Here is a 14,361-nt window from a genome sequence, read left to right on the forward strand (position 1 = left end):
TCAGCAATGGCTGTGCACTGTCTCTCATGAGTCATAACCACGCTGTCGATGGGACGTTAAACTCTGATCTTCCAACCATCCTTTTCTTGCAAAGGAGAGGTCTTTTTTATTTTTCATCTTTTATACGCCATCTACACTACTGGCCATTAAAATTGCTACACCAAGAAGAAATGCAGATGATAATCGGGTATTCATTGGACAAATATATTATTCTGGAACTGACATGTTATTACATTTTCACCCAATTTCGGTGCATAGATGCTGAGAAATCAGTACCCAGCACATTCACCTCTGGCCGTAATACGCCTGAGCAATGAGTAAAACCGAGCTTGAATGGCGTGTACAGGTACAGCTGCCCATGCAGCTTCAACACGATACCACAGTTCATCAAGAGTAGTGACTGGCGTATTGTGACGGGCAAGTTGCTCGGCCACCATTGACCAGACGTTTTCAATTGGTGAGAGATCTGGAGAGTGTGCTTGGCAGGGCAGAAGTCAAACATTTTCTGTATCCAGAAAGACCCGTACAGCACCTGCAACATGCGGTCGTGCATTATCCTGCTGAAATGTAGGGTTTCGCAGGGATCGAATGAAGGGTAGAGCCACGGGTCGTAACACGTCTGAAATGTAACGTCCACTGTTCAAAGTGCCGTCAATGCGAACAAGAGGTGACCGAGACGTGTAACCAATGGCACCCCATACCATCACGCCGGGTGATACGCCAGTATGGCGATGACGAATACTCGCTTCCAATGAAGCTGTAAACAGAACCAGGATTCATTGGAAAAAATGAAGTTTTGCCATTCGTGCACCCAGGTGCGTCGTTGAGTACACCATCGTAGGCGCTCCTGTCTGTGATGCAGCGTCAAGGGTAACCGCAGCCATGGTCGTCGAGCTGATGGTCCATGCTGCTGCAAACGTCGTCGAACTGTTCGTGCAGATGGTTGTTGTCTTGCAAACGTCCCCATCTGTTGACTCAGGGATCGAGATGTGGCTGCATGATCCGTTACAGCCATGCGGATAAGATGCTTGTCATCTCGACTGCTAGTGATACGAGACCGTTGGGATCCAACACGGCGTTCCCTATTAGCCTCCTGAACCCACCGATTCCATATTCTGCTAACGGCCATTGGATCTCGACCAACGCAACCAGCAATGTCGCGAAACGATAAACCGCAATCGCGATAGGCTACAATCCAACCTTTATCAAAGTCGGAAACGTGATTGCCCGCATTTCTCCCCCTTACACGAGGCAACGCCGGTCAACTGCTGTTTGTGTATAAGAAATCGGTTGAAAACTTTCCTCATGTCAGCATGTTGTATGCCACCGGCGTCAACCTTATGTGAATGCTCTGAAAAGCTAATCATTTGCATGTCACAGCATCTTCTTCCTGTCGGTTAATTTTCGCGTCTGTAGCACGTCATCTTCGTGGTGTAGCAGTTTTAATGGCCATTAGTGTAGTAACGAATGTCTCAAACATGTTTCCCTTGATCTGGCACTTGTATTAAGTCTAGGAAAATACAACAGTGTATCGAGAACACAACAGCACTGACGACTTGTTCTGTGAAAAAAATGGCACTTAGAACGTTTTGACACTTCCTCTCTTTATACAGTTCCCATTGTATCAAGAGAAACGAATCGCTAAACTTAGTGGTTCGTGCCACTGCAAGCTATCGTCAACAGCAGCGGTTGAGAAATAATTTAAAGTGAAATTACCGTACAAATGAAATTCAGCGGCCGCCGATGAATTAGAACTCTGTCAGAGCAAAATCAGACGAAGCAAATTGAAGGTATAACAAGACTCTCGAAAGAACGGCAGGTAAAAAGAGTAACTCTAAGTTTAAGTGATAGAACTTTCTTTACACAAAAAGATCTTAAGGACTCCATCTCAAATTGGAAAACTATGAGCTGGAGCAAACAATACTTTTATCTGACAAATGGATGCAGGAGCGTGTATAGCGAGCGAGCAGCATTGCTTCAGAAACTAGACTTGCATTCGAGAGGAGTGAGGTTCAAATCCGCATAAGAATATCGTGATTTCGGCTTACCCTAGTTTCTTAATTCATATCAGATGATGCACTTTGTATTATGACTAGCTGAGGAACCCTGCATTCCCCTGGTATTCATTTTCCCAATTTTCCATTAGAAACGAAAACAAAATATGAACTGTGCTTGTAGTGTAATATCGAAAATCTCGTTTCCTGTATTCGTGGAAACGCCTTTCAAATTATGAAACAAATATGCATAATGTACAATTGTATAAGCACAGTATCCATTTAAGAAACATTGTACATAAATTATCTGTAATTTTTATTTAACTCAGAACTTAATGATAAACAGCATCTATAGTTGTACGTCCAGAAGCTACGATGCGATTTTGTAATCGTCTCCATGGCAACGCCTCTTCATTACTCTATAGACAGTTATTGTCTTCGCCTACAGCCGTTTGCGCTTCGCAGTTGAAAGGTGTCAAAAGTGCTGCCAGGTGTCGAGGATTTCCTTAAGTTGACTAGACCGTAAGAGTGTGTTAGTAGTAGAGAAGAAATGAGGGGCTTATTTCAATAGTGGTACAAGTCCATTGCCTCCACTTTTCTGGCTATAATGCTTCTGTAATTAATGATCCAAACAAACAGAAAGAAAAGTTCATCTCTAACAAGAAGCCATATGCTTGAATATTTCTGGTATCTCAACTGCAGATTTTTCAGCGTTCATTTAACTTTAGGACTCTGTACCTCAAAATGAAAAAAAATGGACTTATACCACTATTGAAATAAGCCCATCAAACGTATCGCTACTTCATGCATGATGAGGCATTTTTTCACGTATCTCAGTGTTTATGAAGTCGTATCTCTTGAACTATGTGTCATATAATGATATACTTGTGTAGGTACATTCAGTGGTATACATGGATACTGTCTGTGAAATATGTTAAGAATAGAATTAGTAGCAAAAGATTAATAAATTTAAACGTCATGCAGAAGATGGAAATTTTTTCAAACATCTCATTTTTAGCGACGTTACATGTCCTGAACTAAGAGTAGTACCATGACATATGTGGATACTGCCTGAAAAATTTATTGCGGATAGAGCTAATAGCACAGAAGTAATAAATTTACGTTATGCATGACGCGGCTGTTTTTTATGCATCTCATTGTTTATGACATCAAATGTCCCGAACTATGAGAATTTGGCCATTCTTATCTCCACAGCGATTGATGTCTGCCAGTAAGGAGTATGTGTATCAAGTTTGGTTGAAATCTGTCAAATGATTTAGGAGGAGATGTGGAACATACATACGTATACATATCCATTTTGTAATGTGTACGGATTTTGCACACCATTTACTTTTATGGGCGCTGTTTATCCCCACTAGCCTCTTGTGGATGTTTTGCTAGTCCATTTTCATCTTATACGAAAAAGTTGTTACAAGGCGTCAAAAAATTCCCGAAGTCCTCCTCGGTTTTTACGACGAGTACAGTATGTTACATCTGTCACAGGTCCAGAAGTTCCACGAAGATGTGAACGTAGTTTAGGATGTAAGTACTGTAAATGTGTTGTATTCACCTAATATAGTTGGTGTAAAACAAAAATAGGTGGCAGGAAGAGAACCTCTTAGACCGAAAGTAGCTGCCGTTATTGAAGCGGTTTGCCAACAAGCAGCAAACATACAGCCTCGTATCAGGGCCGCACAGGGTTAGCTAGCATCTACGGCACAATGATATGACAACACAGCAATAATTATTTACAATAATTTATTAACAGAAACTATACATTACTTAACTTTAGTCTGAAGATGGTGGATGTCAATGCAGATTATTGTTCACTTGGACTGTTCTGCCTTTACCTCTTGTTCTGGTGCTAAATCCAGTGAACGATAACTACAGTCACTCATAGAACGTCTAGGATGGTTCTTTCTTTGTGGCAACTGTAGACACAGTATTGATTGTGTCGTGAGGGAGTGCTGATACTGTGCGATATCGTCGCTTATACTGTCTGACTGGATGTGTGCGTCTCCTTAAATCCGCGTTTGGCAGATGGTGTCCCTTCGGGAACTATTCGACGCCCACGAGAAACACAGGCCGTGGCGGGTACGTCACAGCACGTGACACTGCAGGTCTTACCATTGCCAGGAGCCGTCTCCGGCGGGGAGCGAGTAACTATTTCAGACGAGTTTAACAATTCTTGACTATGCGTTCATATGCATGCGAGCTCTTCATAGCACACGACAAAGTTAAGACCTTTAGTGGGTACCTTTTCAATTATATATTGACTTCCCGCGTGCCGAGCGTTCGAGAAGTGTGGCCGACAAGCCGACTAGTGTGACATCACAAGTTCATTGCAGGACCCGTATATCTCGTGGGCCCAGGAACTATTTGTGTGTCGTCAGGCGAACGGATAAAATAGTCGTTGCGTTGTGGCGCCCTCTTTGTACGCTAGCCTTAACTCACCTGTGCCCGAGTCGGCACTCTTCGAACTATGGCTGTGTCCCGTATCTTTTGATGACACAGAAATAAAGTTAGCTCTCATATAAATGTCTCGATACTTGACGTTTATATCACTTTGCATATCTCTATGTTGGAACAAGAGCGCACTGCATCAAGCCACGTGCCGGCCATGTGTGGTATCCGACACGCATCGTCAAAGGCTAGTGACATGTCTGTGTCCATGTGACGCAGCTGGTGGGCTGAGGCAGGCGAGGGGCGCGCAGCGCTTAGCAAAATGCCTCATTATAATAGATCTGACCTTCTGCGTGACATCCAGATGCTGTACAGTCTCTTTGTGTTAATGTATAGACATGAGCTAAAATTTGAATGAAACGATAATTAAATCGAAAGCCTTAGCTGCCTAAAGTGTTGTTGATATACATCAGTGGGACACCTGAAAATGTGTGCCCCGACTGGGACTTGAACCCGGGATCTCCTGCTTACATGACAGACGCTCTGTCCATCTGAGCCACCGAGGACACAGAGGATAGTGCGACTGCAGGGACTTATCCCTTGCACGCTTCCCGTCGGGGCACACATTTTCAGCTGTCCCCACTGGTGTATATCAACAACACCTGTCGGCAGCTAAGGGCTTCGAATTAATTATCATTTCATTCTAGAGAAGCTGCACGGTCATCAATGGCATCTGCTCTTTCGGGAACAGATACCATCTTCATATTAAAATTTGAAGTTGACACCTACAAGGATGCAGGATGCTCGTTCTTCCAGTATTCCAGGGGAAGAAAATTATAACATGAGGTTTGTCTTATCTATCTCGAAGGCCGCCTACAGTCGATAACTCAGCTGGCAGTTTTGGCGGGCGAGGCGATCATGGCGTCGACAACATATGTCCTGTATATTTGGTGACGATGTCACGAGACAGGGTGAATCACATCGTAAACATGCGGTACTTTTTTGTTGTAAGTATTGCTTTACTGAGAGAGGACGAAAATAGACTGGCGGCGGTCATCCTTTGTAGAGCTTACGGACAACGCATCGCCTCTTTTGTGGGTAATAAAAGTTTGCCTTTCTTTCTAGCGCACACTATAGTGGAGCCAGCACCCCTAATCGTGTTACATGTCATCATGCAATATCTGAAAAGGAAATATGTTATCTTAACATCAGGTAGCTAATTCTACCAATTTTTTTACGCTTGCAATTTGCTCTATTCCACCACTTTCTAGTGGTGGTCACATTCGGCAAGGGCGAAATGTGGACATGTTAACGTCATTTTCAGAGCAGGGTTAACTGTAGTTATAAACAGAAGCTTAGCACACGCAAAACAGAACAACCATATGCTGCCAGACGTGTACAACAGCATCTCAATTTTCCTCGTTAAATAATTAAAACTATAGACGGGTAGACATAGTTTGCGTTTGCTACACTGGTTCTTTTTTCTTAGGACCTACGAAATAACAGTGCTTGACCGTATAATGGGGAAAAAGAAAATATGGTTTTCCTGCTTCTTTAATGCAACACTTGTGTAGTGGCGTAGGAGCTGGTTTACATTCAGCAATAGGCAGAATGTGTATCCTGACAAGCTGGGCCTCGCAAAAGTCAATACTTTTAGTAATTACAAATTTAGTAGAAATGCATATGTACGGGAACATAAAAAATTCGAGCTGTCTAATCGACATATTACGTTGAACAAATACTCTAATACAAACGATCGATAACGCACATTTACAAAACCTGAATATTTAATGGGAATGCATTACATAGTTTCGATATTTGTCGACAACTTACAGAAAATGTCCAGTACTCGGTCTCAGATGCGAGAAAGATTAATTATGCTAATATTGACGTCTTATGTTCAATCACTCACGTACACACAACTCGCTTAGAGGACTAACTTTCTTTTTCTCTTCATAGGATTCACACACACAGCGTTATGTCAAAGTATCGTAGTTAATATGTACAACTATTTTGCAGAAATGCTATCACATCACATACACACTGCAGTTTTGAAGTATCTCACCTCGCCATTTTTTTAACTCTACCTCTCTCTACAGCGCGCATGAATGGCAGCAGTTCAGCAATCATTAATGCACAGCATTCAAAAAATACTTTTTAATGTAAATGTATAGTGTATGCGTGGCGTATTTGTGGTGTAATTGAGGCGTATGTGAGGAGTGGTTGTGGCGTAATCGTGGCGTATGTGGCATAATTGAGGTGTAATTGTGGTGTATTTGGCGTATCTGCCGTATCGCGAAACTAATTTAACAGTGCTATTTTGTCAAAAAAATGACATTTTGAGCCCGTGGCTGTGTACAAAATATAGGTTGACTCTTACACAGACGATTAGAGCAACCATACACTTTTTAAAATGCTATTTATTTATTTAAACAGTACCGTTACCCGTTTCAAACCGACAGGTTCATCTTCAGACGGCTAGTTCACGTTTTACATTAGATTTCGCCTTTTGTTTCCCCACCTGTCGAAATTTCCTTGGAATAGAGGTGACCTACAACCAAAACAAGATGTGAGACAACGTCTTTTTAATTGTAATTGTGCTTCACAACGATTTTAAGTGATGTAAACAAATTATTATTATTAAAGGGAAGGCCATTTCCCTACAGCCTGGCCGTTCCGATCACCTGATCTTAATCCTTGTGACTTCTGGCTGTGGGGCCATCTGAAACATGTGTTCAGTGTTCCGATTGCATTGAAGGCATGCATTGCGTAATACATTCTGAACGTGACCCCGGAAACACTTCGATCAGCTGTGGAACATGATGTTTCTCGATTTCAACTTGTTGCAGAAAACGGTGGACAGCATACTGAACATGTTTTGCAACAGTCATAAGGAAATTGATAATCCGATTTGATTTTGATTGAAGCTTTTCATGCGGTTTTTGGCCTCAGGACAATTAAAAACCAGTTTTTTCCATCCGATGTGATATGATCTTCCCGTGGTGGATGGGCTTACGTAACTAACAGTATCACACCTGTACACCCATCCACACTTAGTAGTACAGTTTAACGTCAAACGTAGACCTTAGGCATTGTTGTATGGTTCATTTGTCATTTCTAGTCGACCACTATTAAATTATGATGCTTACAGCGCCATCTATTGCTACATTTTGTAACTATTTATTTTTCTTCTGCCATACGTTTTCCTCCTTCTCCGATAACATTCCGTTGCAGTGGTGTTATTTCTTCAGCGGTTTGAAAGTTTAACTTTAATTATAATCACACTGTATATAATTCGTTTTTAGTGACCAATTACCTCTGTTCAAGAATTTTTCTCTGCCACATAAGGAATTGTTAAAGAGAAAAATCTTTAATTTACATTTGGAAACACTTCAGCTGCATGTCGGACCATTTATTTCCGTTGGTACATTGCCAAAGAATTTTATAGTTGCATATTTAACCCTTTTTGCGAGAAAGTTAGATTCATTAAAGGATAATGTCGACCATTTTTCCTTCTAGGTTGTACTTTTGAATATTTCTGTTACTCTCAAACTTAAATAAACTGTTGATAGCAAATTTCATAACTGAATAGCTGTACTATAAAGCTGAGGTTAACATTCCCAGCTGCTTAAAGAGATAACTGCAAGATTTACATGGATTAGCTCCACCCACAACTCTAAATACCAATGGACGAAAATACGCAAAATAAGTTATATTACTGACTTCTATGTCCCCAAAGCTGACAATTGCTGTTAACGCAAAATGCAGCCAAATCTAAGCGTTTTAATATGATGTATCCAGTTTAAGTTTTCAGCGTTATACTCATCTAACAACTTACAATTTTCTACCCTACTTGTTACATCTTGTTAATATACTGAACTAGATTAACCGGAGGTGGGATTCTTGACAGTACAAAACTGAATGAACTGAGCGTTTTGTTTCCATAGTTTAAAGGTAGTGCACTGCAACAAAACCATTGAGTAACTGTCACAAAAACATCATTTACTACGTTTTTCCCTATGGACGCTTCTTTGCTTGGCTGCACATTTAAGGTTGTGTCATTTGCCAACAGGACTAATTCTGCCTCCTGGTTAAACAAAAAAAAAAAAACGGCAGATCATTAAAATAAAACAAGAACAGTAATGGGCCAACAAATTAATCCTGTGGAATTCCCATTGTAATTTCTCCCCATACAGATGATGTGGCGACACTCTATGTATTACTGGAATAGCCTAGGATAAAGTTCTTCATTTTGTTTCTTAACTAAGAACGAAACCAGGCATTTTATGAACTACGTATTCCATCAGAACTTAGCTTCTCTAATATAATATTGTGACTGGCACAATAAAACGCATTCGATAAATCATAGAAGATCCCAACAGGTGAATTTTTTATCATCTAAAGATTTTATTATGTTCTCAGTAAATGCGAATAAGTGAATCAGCAGAACAGGCCATTTGAAATCCAAACTGTGATTGGGTGGTATACAAGTGAGGGCAACCCGAGAGTATTTTCCCATCTCAAAAATTTTAGAAACTGATTTAAAGAGTGGCACTAGGTGGTGGTTATTGCCGTCTGTGGAGCCACTCTTTTTATAGAGGGACTTAACAATGGCATATTTCAATCTGTCTGGGAAAACACCCTGAGTTAATAATGAATTACATAAGTAACTAAGAAAGAATTTTACATTTTATAGGGCCACAGTTTTTTAAAATCTTGTTGGTGATATTATCCACCCAACATGAACTTTTTCTTTTTAGACTCGTGTTGATCTTCCTTATTTCAGGTGGAGATGCTGTTTAATTTTTAATTCACTAAATTTTCTCTGTATACTTCTTAGCGCACTGTTTTGCTTTCTCTTCTGAACTATTTGCACCAGTTTTTCACATATTTAAAAAAAATTATTAACATATCTGCTAACATGGTCGTCTGTAACGCCGTCATTCTCTTCAATACAAATAACGTAATCTTCTATGGCTTTTTTTCCTGTCTGTCTTTCAACAATATTCAATACTGATTTTACTTTTTCATCTGATCTGTCAATTTCAGACAAGATGTGCATACTTTTGGATTTTTTATAATTTTATTAACGTGTTACAGTACTGTTTTTAATACTAAAGTATTTCTAGATCCTTATTTTTTCTGGTTATTTTGTGCGAGTCCTTTTTCGTTGTGATGAGACTAATACCTGCAGTAATCCAAGGCTTTTTTAATGACTGAACATTATTACACTTAATTACCTTCTCAGGAAAACTAGTTTCAAATATGGATACAAACTCATTAGGAAATACATTAAATTAAGAGTTAGCACCCCAGTCAACATTTTTAAGCTTTCTTTAAAATCTTCAGTAGTTCTGTAATTAAGCAGCGTCACTGTTTTCTTAGACCGTTTCTGAACTGTATATGTAATTAAGCTACATAAAACGTGACTAATTCTGTGTCGTGATCTGGAAATCCGTTTACTACCGGATGGTCATGTGTCCTTTTAACTTCTGCTTGTTGAATAAATACTGTAAGAGTATTTTTATCCTGAGCAGCTCAGGTAGGGAAATTTATGAATAACACCAATTTATAGCTGACTAAAAGCAGCTCTAGATCAGTTTTTGTGTCGGATTCTTTCAATAAATTTACATGGAAATCACCACAGATTAGTAATCCCTTTCTTCCGTCTGAAGGAGAGCACAATAATTCGCTCATTATTCCATGAAAATTTTCAAATTACCCAGTGGAGACACATATACTGCAACATTCACAAATACATTTCCCAATACTAGCCCATAAGCACGTATTTCTTATCCTGATTTATGCGGAATTTACTTTTTTCTAGACTTTTATTTTTATATTCTTTTTATGGATGTGACAACTACTTCTTTATTCATGCTGGATCTACATGAAAATGTAACTAACTTATAAGCATGAACATTAAGATTTTCTATCTCTGTGGATTTACGGTGTTCAGACAGGCAGATGACACCAGTTTCTTTACAACAACTAAGATCTTCCAAACAAATTAGCAATTCACTGACTGTATTTGTTACCACCATTATATCTGATGAAACAATTTTGATTTCACATTTCCCGCTATTATTATAAAATGAACTTAGAGTTCTGACAATTTAATTCTCTTTAATGCTGTCTCTCTGAATTTGACCTAATGTTGGTGTTATGCATACTTCTTTGTCACCGAAAAATGTCTCTGGTGCTTGTGTGTCTGTGGCCACATGAACACTGATGCGGGTTTAAAAAGATGGAGTTAGTGCTATAGCTGTCGGCTCACTCTCAAAACGGCCGAGAGGTAAAAGAAATAGTGTTTCTGCGGTTCCATGCCGGAAATCTAATGGATCATTCATTCAAGAAAATACACATGTGCTCTCATTGTTTAAAATAACAGGTATGATGTCACAGCAGGTCACTCTATACTTTTCATATTGTTGTTGTTGTCTTCAGTCCTGAGACTGGTTTGATGCAGCTCTCCATGCTACTCTATCCTGTGCAAGGTTCTTCATCTCCCAGCACTTACTACAACCTACATCCTTCTGAATCTGCTTAGTGTATTCATCTCTTGGTCTCCCTCTACGATTTTTACCCTCCACGCTGCCCTCCAATGCTAAATTTGTGATCCCTTGATGCCTCAGAACATGTCCTACCAACCGGTCCCTTCTTCTTGTCAAGTTGTGCCACAAACTCCTCTTCTCCCCAATTCTATTCAATACCTCCTCGTTAGTTATGTGATCTACCCATCTAATCTTCAGCATTCTTCTGTAGCACCTCATTTCGAAAGCTTCTATTCTCTTTTTGTCTAAATTATTTATCGACCATGTTTCACTTCCATACATGGCTACACTCCATACAAATACTTTCAGAAACGGCTTCCTGACACTTAAATCTATACTCGATGTTAACAAATTTCTCTTCTTCAGAAACGATTTCCTTGCCCTTTTCATATTACTGTTTCTTATACACGGTCAGTCACGATAATGTGATCTCGTGTCAAAAGTTTGAATGGCTATCCTTGCAGCGTGAACGTGCAAGAAGAAACTCACTGACGTTCTGCAAGGTACCAACAGGGATGTGGAGCCATACCAACTCAAGTTCCACGGCCAGCTGCGCTGGATTTCTCAACTGCGGATCCATGGCGCGAACAACCCGATTGAAGTGGTCCCACATAATCTCGATTGGGCTTAAATCCGAGGAGTTTGATGGCCAGGGGAGTATGGTAAAATCATCCTGGTATTCTCCGGATCACAAACGTACACAGTTAGCTGTGTGACAAGTTGGATTTGCCTGCAGGTATAAGTCATCGTGCCGAGAAAAAAACTGCATGTAGGAGTGGATATGGTCCCCAAGGATAAATGCACACTTGGATTGATCCACTGTGCCTTCCAGAATGACGAGATCACCTATGGAATGCCACAAAACCATTCCCAAGACCACAATGCTTCCTCCTCTGGCCTGGACCTTTCCGATGATTGTTGCTGGATGAATACACTAAATGTCCTCTGTATTGTTTTTTCAGTGTACTGTTTTGCTTTCTCTTCTGAACTATTTGCACCAATTTTCTCGCAGCTGAGACGTTCCACGTCGTACACGCCAATGGCCATCTGTCTGATGAAGCATAAAACGTGACTCATCTGAAAAGGCCACCTGTCGCCATTCAGTGGATTACCAATAGCATTCGTCACGAGTAGTCAGCAAAGGCGTGTGAACCACATGCCTGCTGCGGAGGCCAATATGCAATAATGGTCCGTGAAGAGTCGTTAACGAGACGCTGTTGGTAGCTCTTGTTTCCTCTGCGTCGTCAATTGCTGAACAGTTGCCTCTCTGTTCGCCCATACACATCTCTGCATGCTTCGTTCACCCATGTCATCTGCGACCCGTGGTGCACCACAATTGCCTCGGCGCCGGTTTTCGATAGTGCCATTCTGCCATGCACGGTATGCTTTAACCACGGCAGGACGCGAAAAGTTACAATCTCAGCCATTTCGAAAATGCTTCCACACTTGGCCCAAAAGTCAATGATCACATCCTTTTGGACTCAGATAAATCGCTCCGTTTCCGCATTACGATTGACAGCACTGTTTTACACATCCCCCCTGACACACTTCATATACCCTCCACTGCTATTGCTGCCACCTGCCGTCTGTGAGTGGTTAAGGCACGTTGACGTCGAATGTAGGCAGTGATCACTTTCATCTACATCTACATCTAGATTTATACTCCGCAAGCCACCAAACGGTGTGTGGCGGAGGGCACTTTACGTGCCACTGTCATTACCTCCCTTTCCTGTTCCACTCGCGTATGGTTCGCGGGAAGAACGACTGCCGGAAAGCCTCCGTGCGCGCTCGAATCTCTCTGATTTTACATTCGTGATCTCCTCTGGAGGTATAAGTAGGGGGAACCAATATATTCGATACCTCATCCAGAAACGCACCCTCTCTAAACCTGGACAGCAAGCTACACCGCGATGCAGAGCGCCTCTCTTGCAGAGTCTGCCAGTTGAGTTTGCTAAACATCTCCGTAACGCTATCACGCTTACCAAATAACCCTGTGACGAAACACGCCGCATTTCTTTGGATCTTCTCTATCTCCTCTGTCAACCCGACCTGTTACGGATCCCACACTGATGAACAATAGTCAGGTACAGGCGGGACGACTGTTTTGTAAGCCACCTCCTTTGTTGATAGACTACATTTTCTAAGGACTCTCCCACTTTAATGTGACTGGATCGAGAAGGTACGTAACATTTACATAAACATCATGGAAATGCGCAGCACTAATGGAATCGTAGTTTTAGAGCATTTTTTCATTAGGTTGGATGAGCAGACTGGACGCCATGGGCGAATCCCTGCGTTGCACCTTTTCTAATCCGAGCATCTCCTTCCTGGTCTTCCCTTCTTTTTTTCCCCTCTTAGTTCATACTATCTGTCTTTCGCTTTTGTTTGCCTAAGAAATTAGAACATCTTGTACCATTTTACACTATCGAACACATTTTGTAGGTCGACGAATCCTATGAAATGATCTTGATTTTTCTTCAGTCTTGCTCCCATTATCAAATGCAACGTCATAACTACCTCTCTGTTGACTTCATCTTTCCTAACGCCAAACTGATCGTTTCCTAACAGCTCCTCAATATCCTTTACCTTTCTTTGGTATATTATTCTAGTCAGCAACCTGCATGCGAGAGATGTTAAGCTGATTGCGCAGTAGTTCTCCCTCTTCACTTCTAAATTCAGGATTGTCTGATGATACGTCTGCAGACTCGTAAATTCTACAAACCAACTTCAAGTAAAGATGATCGGATTGCTCGACTGTCTCTGACGAATAATCGGATATCAACAGCAGAAAACCGGTAAAAGGTTAAGGACATGTCACTACAAACCGTTGGAAACAGGTTACTGGAAGTTAGGTGAAAGATTTGATATACCATGTCTAGTGTACAGCTGACACCACTTCCCCCAGTGATTTTAGTAATACCAAAGGAATATTGCCTTTGTTCTGCCTTATTCGATCGAAAATCTTCCCAAGCTCTGCTAAATTCTGTCTCATAATGAATCGCCTACGACTTTCTCAACGTAGAGTAAGAACGTATAAATGAGTGTTAAATGCTCTTCCTTCCCACTTTCCTTTCTTCAGATCTTCTGCACGTCAGTTGCTCGAAAGGAGACCATTCAACACGTCGGTCAACTATACCGACAAAAATGGAAAGCGTTAAATCACGAACTCGTTCAAGCTGGTACTCCAGGAATTCCATTCCCGTGACGTATGTTGATTAAAAGTTCATACATTTGTGAACTTATTTTTAGTATAGAAAAAAGATATTCTCGTATATGAAGAATAGTAAGAGTGCAAGATATCTATTTGGTGTAACTTTACGGGGACTTCCCATGCGGAGATCGCAACAAAACACACGCAGAGGTCGTGAAAGTGTAGCTTATCATTGTCTTTCGGACTTAGAGAAAGGTCG

The sequence above is a fragment of the Schistocerca serialis genome, chromosome 1, assembly GCF_023864345.2.
Source record: "Schistocerca serialis cubense isolate TAMUIC-IGC-003099 chromosome 1, iqSchSeri2.2, whole genome shotgun sequence".
Taxonomy (NCBI): Eukaryota; Metazoa; Arthropoda; class Insecta; order Orthoptera; family Acrididae; genus Schistocerca; species Schistocerca serialis.